The sequence below is a fragment of the Gossypium arboreum genome, chromosome 7, assembly GCF_025698485.1.
Source record: "Gossypium arboreum isolate Shixiya-1 chromosome 7, ASM2569848v2, whole genome shotgun sequence".
Lineage (NCBI taxonomy): Eukaryota > Viridiplantae > Streptophyta > Magnoliopsida > Malvales > Malvaceae > Gossypium > Gossypium arboreum.
In genome coordinates this window covers 54,275,298-54,281,693 of record NC_069076.1, presented here as the reverse complement: position 1 = coordinate 54,281,693, position 6,396 = coordinate 54,275,298, and the positions used below count along the sequence as shown (strand labels likewise).

The 6,396-nt window shown below is 38.8% G+C and overlaps 1 non-coding gene across 1 annotated transcript; it reads right to left on the bottom strand.

The window, feature by feature from the left end:
* Window positions 1-628: 628 nt before the first annotated feature.
* Window positions 629-735, bottom strand: LOC128296170 (small nucleolar RNA R71). Its single transcript, XR_008286718.1, has one exon. It is a non-coding gene; the product is annotated as a small nucleolar RNA R71 (small nucleolar RNA).
* Between the last annotated feature and the right edge of the window lie 5,661 nt (window positions 736-6,396).

The following is a 6,396-nucleotide window of genomic DNA, read 5'->3' as shown; positions in this document are numbered from 1 at the left end:
TTTATTTTCTTTTCTAAATTCTTCATTTATTTTCTTCTGATAGGTTTTTCTAGTTTATGACCAGAAGAAACCCGTCAGGATCGTTACTATTTGATAGTGAGCTCGATCGCACAGTTCACAGAAACCAAAGAGAAATAAGGCGAAGCTTACGATATACAGAGGAAGAGCAAGAGGACGATGCTTCAACCACAACCGAAGAGATGGCTGAAAACCAAGAAAATCCACTACCTCTTGCGATTACTGTTAATTAGAATCCTGCTCCGTGCACTATGTATGACTATGCTAAACCTTCTTTATCAGGAACTGAATCAAGCATGGTTAGACCTATTGTAGCAGCAAATACTTTTGAACTGAAACCTAACACAATTCAAATGATACAGCAATTTGTTTAGTTTGATGGTTTGCAGGATGAGGATCCCAACGCTCACTTGGCAAATTTCTTAGAGTTTTGCGACACTTTTAAAATCAATGGTGTTTCTGATGATGCCATTCGACTTCGGTTGTTTCCCTTTTCATTGAGGAATAAGGCTAAACAGTGGTTGAACTCGTTACCACGAGAATCAATCACTACTTGGGAACAAATGACCAAAATTTTTTATTAAAATATTTTTCGCCAGCTAAAACTGTCAAATTATGTAATGATATCTTTTCTTTTATGCAGATCGATTTAGAAACACTCTATGATGCATGGGAGAGATACAAGGACCTCTTGAGAAGATGCCCTTACCATGGGTTACCACTCTGGTTATAGGTTCAAACCTTTCATAATGGCTTGAATCCTTCGACTCGGCAGATAGTTGACACAACTGCTGGCGGAACCATCAATAATAAGACACCTGAAGATGCCTATGAATTTATAGAGGAGATATCATTGAATAACTATTAGTGGAAAGTAATGAGGTCAAAGCCAACAAAAACAGCCGGCGTTTATAACGTCGATTAGGTGACCATGTTCTCTAATTAGGTAGAACTCTTAAATAAGAAAATTGATGGTTTTCTTAGTTCTTCATAGGTTCACCCAGTAATGCAGTGCGAAGCAAGAGGAGGTGGATCAAGCAGTTCAGAATATCCACCTTACGGCCACAACATGGAGAACGAGCAGTTAAATTACATGGGTAACAATCCTCAATCTTAAAACAATCTGTATAGCAATATTTACAATGCAGGTTGGAGGAACCAGCCAAATTTTGCATGGGGAGGCTAAGGGAATCAAAGACCACCACCTCCAGGCTTCCAACAACCACCCTACCAACAAGAGAAAAAGCTGAACCTTGAAGAGATTCTAACAAAATTCATCTCGATTATCGAAACTCATTTTCGAATCTGAGACAGACTTAAAATCAACAAGCATCGATCCAAGGGCTCAAAACTCGGATAGGTCAGCTCGCTAAATTCATATCTGAAAGACCACCAGGAAGCCTGCCAAGCAACACTGAATCTAACCCAAGCGAGTAACTCAACGCGATTGCCATTCAAGATGAGGAAGGGTTAGTTGCAAAACCAAGGCCAGAAACAGTGGTAAGCAAAGGTAAGAATGAGGTAGGCCAAAATGACCCAAAGCTGATGAGTACAGAATATAAACTTTGTGTGCCATACCCCAATCGATCAAACGAACAATTTGGTAAATTCCTTAAACTTTTAAAGAAACTACATATTAACTTATCGTTTACTGAAGCCCTTTCGCAGATGCCAAACACAGTCAAGTTTTTAAAGGAGCTTTTAACAAATAAATGAATGTTGGATGAGGCGTCGCATGTGGAGTTGAATGGAGTTTGCTCAGCCATATTACAAAATAAGCTACCCAACAAATTGAAGGATCCGAGGAGATGTTCATCATGTATTGGCTGACTTAGGGGCAAGCATTAATGTTATGCCTTATAAGATGTTTAAACAGCTAGGTCTTGGGAAACCCAAACAAACTAGGATGAGCATTCAATTGGCTGATAAAACCATTAGATTTCCTAGGGTATCATTGAAGATGTTCTTGTTAAGATCGATAAATTTATATACCCTGTGATAGCCTAAATTGACCCTAGTCGGAAAGTGGTTTCGGGACCACTAAACCGAGTCATAAAAATAATTAGTCGTCATAGTGGATGCTCATTATATGTACATATGCATGTGTGAAAATTTCATGTTTGAATTTTGTTAATTGTAAGTGAATTTTATCAAATAGGACTTATGTGAGAAAATTTAGAAATGTGCTAGGCAAATGTAAAGTGGCCTATTAATGCATGTTGTGAAAATGATGGGCTTGCATGTCAAATTTCCCTAAATTAAAGCCTAGTGGCCGCCATGACAAAGGGTGATGGGCAAAACATGTCATAAAACATGTTGTGTAAATGGGTTATGTTGGAATAAATAAAATAAGGAGTATGGGTAATAAAGAAATGGAGAAAGGAAAGAAGGTGTGTGATCCCCCATTGCCGTGAGTTGAGGGAAAGGAAACAAAAAAAGTGTGTTCATCCTTTTCATTTCTTTTGGCCAAAAATTCTAAGGAAGAAAGAAGGAGTTCTTGCTCCATGTTTGGTTTAGAAGAGGATTAGGAGGAGGTTCGCCATACTTGTATCAAGATTAAGGTATGTTTGATGTTGTGCCATGAGATTCATGCATGTTTTTTTAGTTGCTAGCTTGATGTTCTTATTAGCCCATGGTTCAAATCTTTGCTATGTCATAGGGATGGTTTTCGCCAAGGTGGATTTTGTGTTGATATCATTGCATGCTAAATGTGAAGCTTGTTAATGATGCATGTGATGGTGGATTGATAACTCTTGAATCTCCTTTTAGCATCATTGAGTGAGACATTAAGTTCCTTGTTCAACCATGACCAAAATTGAAATGGTAAGGTGTTGTGATGCATTCGCCATGGTAGGATATAGAAGAGAAATAAGGTTGTTGTTAGATGAAGTAGAGTCTAACAAATGAGCTTGTATGTGCATTAGTTGCTAGATGGAGAAGAATCGGCTAGCAAGTTGTGTGCTAAGGCCGAATGTAATTTGGTATATTATGGGTAATGCATGTGTTGAATTAGTGTAAAGGGAGAGGATGCTTTAATAGTGTATATATGTGTATTAGCCAAGTTTTGAACTTGAAACAAATGGTGTTTAGTCAACACAAGTGACCATACTTGTAGAATGTATTAAATGTTGCAATCGGCCTTAGCATAGATGTGCATGTTCGGCCATTGGTAGCCTATTGATGGTTTTAGCTTGACTTAGAAAATTCGGCTAAGGGGAAATATTAGCTAGTATATTGAATTCGATTCGTGATTTCGTACATATGTGACTCTAATGTCTAATGTATATATGGGCTAAGTACCTTGAGCTTCTCTTTTGATGTTCGAATGAATTGTATTAAATTGTTGATGTGATTAAAATGCGTATGATCATTGTGTATTTGAGCTAAAAGGTGGCCATATGACCTATCAAACTCCTTGTCATATTCGCCATAAGCTAGCAAAATGAGACTTTGATAAGTTAAATTTGTTTGAATTAGCTCAAGAGCTTAGGGGACCACAGTTGGATAAGGAAAGGAAAAGTGATCGAATAGCCGTTGAAGCCGTTCGACAACATCCGAGGTAAGTTTTGAGCAATGGAACCTAGATTATGATTTGATTAGATTATGTCACAAACAAATCAAAATCATGCTCTTTGAATGTGGCTATTAAGCCGAAACTTGTAAGTGTGATAAGTGTCTTGTGTTTGAGCTTTGGTAATGAAAATGAAACATGGATGTGTCATGATTTATTGATGTATGTGCATGGTTATTCGAATGATATCCGGCTAAGTCCCAAGGCTTTTGTGTTAAGTGACTATATCCGGACTAAGATCCAAGGCATTTATGCGAGTTACTATATCCGGCCAAAACCGAAGGCATTTGTGCTAGCGACTATATCCGGCTAAGTCCCAAGGCATTTATGCTAGTGATCATATCCGGCTAAGACCAAGGCCTTGTGCGAGTGGTTATATCCGGTTAAATCCAAGGTACGTGATTCGGGAATGAGCGATCTTGCTGTAAAAATTTCAGTTAATACGCTTGTAAAGTCCCAACAATGAGGTATGTTTCAGATGTGCATTGGAATAGTCGATCCCTTCAATAATATTCGCCGATCGAGTAATGAGCCTCCGGTATTTGGCTAAGATGATCCCTTATGTATGAATATAGGGGCTGGAATGTGAAGTAGGAATGATTTGAGAATATGTATATATGGAATTATCCGTTTAGTTATATGAATGCTATACTTCGATGTGCTTAAACTCTTTGCTCAAAACTTACTAAGCATTAAATGCTTACTCTGCTTTCTTTAATTCTGCTTTTATAGATTTTGGTTCGTCACCATCGGACTCGGATTTTTGGAAGTCGAAGTCTCCCACACTATCAAAGCCCCTTTTGGTACAATTTTGGTTGAACTTTGAAATGGCATGTATAGGACTACCCTTTTGTTGTAGGTCATGTACCTTTCGGTTTTGTGTAAATTTGGATAGCCATGCGAAAATGGCTTAAGTATACTTTGGGCATGGTATTATAATCATTGTATGTTGTTCATTAAGAGGTATGGAAATGTTTGGAAATGATTAGCCATTGCGATGGTTAATCATGATCATATTTTGTGCTATTTATGTTAAAGGGCTAGTTGAAGCATGGAAACTATGAAATAGGTAAAGCCTACCTTAAAGACAAATGCTGACAGCTGCAGTGATGTGGATGTGAAAAATCACTAAAAATAGTAGGAATGGAATTAAATAGTGAATAAATTATTTTAATGAACCTTGACGAGTCTATTTTCATAGGAGAGTAACGAAACGATCATATGAACAGTATGTTAAGAGATATTTAAGTTTTCGTGAGACAGGGCCAGAACTGTTTCTGGAGTCCCTGTTCCGACTTTGGAAATTCATTATAAATTGACCAGAGATAATTAGAAGTCATGCCATATATATACAGATTCCTTTTCGAGTCTAGTTTCTATAGAAAGAAACGACATCAGTATTGAAGCCCTGTACAGGGAGATATCTGAATCGTAATGCATGAAGGTCAGTGTAGTCGCACACTGTAACAGGGGAGATTTTAACTAATAAACTGTACTAATTGGTCCAACCAAAAATTCTAGAAAAAAATCTGTAGATGGAAATATGAGTCTAGTTTCAGGGAAAAATTACGAAACTGATTTTCGAGTTTTGGAACTCAAGATATGATTTTTAAGGTGACAGTGACGCAGTTAGCCAACGGCCTGGAAATTTTTAAATTGGACTGTGAAAGTAAGGGGATTAAGCCCGTTAACCCCCGTGTCCGACTCCGGCGACGGTCTCGGGTACGGGGTGTTACATACCCAGTAGACTTTGTTGTTCTAGACATGGAAGAGGATAGTAACACACCTTTAATTTTAGGACGACCCTTTTTAGCGACTGCTAGAACCATTATTGATGTTGGTACAGGTGAACTCACACTTCATGTGGGAGACGAAACAATCACCCTTCAAGCTCGTAATTTGAGTAACACATCAAAAATTGAAGGTGGTTGTATAAATCATTCTACTAGTATTGATCATGTGGTGACACCCTCTATGCAGGAAACGGTTTCGAAGAATACGTATGAGCCGTGTTCAAACAACAGCAAAGGACCTATCTATGAAGAACGAAGGTTACAAATCGAGGAGCTAGATGAATGGCGGACACAAAAATCGAGAACACTCGATAAACCGAAATCGAGTCAGGACAAGCTCAATACCTCACCAAATCAACTTAAGGTTGGAGACAAAGTACTACTAGATGCAGTAGATCCTCGCATTGCGACTCCTGAACTTAATGAAGAAATTCTTCTTACGGTACTCAGTATTTTCCCATATGATACAGTCGATGTAATTCATCCCAAATTCAGCACATTTAAGGTAAAAAATACCCGCCTTAAACCTTATGTTGATAAAGTTGATAGTAGGGTTGAGGAGTGTAAACTCCTCGCACCACCTTGACCATGCAGAAGAGAGGTAAGTCTAGCTTAGACTATAAATAAGCGCTTCTCGGGAGGCAACCCGAGCACTAAAAGTGTTAATTTCTTTAAAATTTTAGTTTTTAACATCTAACATACTAACCGAATCATGGAATGCAGACTTTGAAAAGACCACACGGCTAGGCACGTAGGCGTGCATTAAGCCGTGTGAAAACAGGGCAAGATTTTTTCCCCAACACGGGATACGATAAGTTGCCATGGCCGTGCGACATGGCTATGGGCGAAACTGCCAAAACAACACGGGCGTGAGACACGCCCGTGCCTCTAAATCGTGGTTGAAACTGAGAATGTAACACGGGCGTGCGACACGCCCGTGCCATCCACCCATGGTTGACACTGTCAAAACAAACACGGGCGTGGACCTATGTACACGGGCTTGGGAGAAGCGAA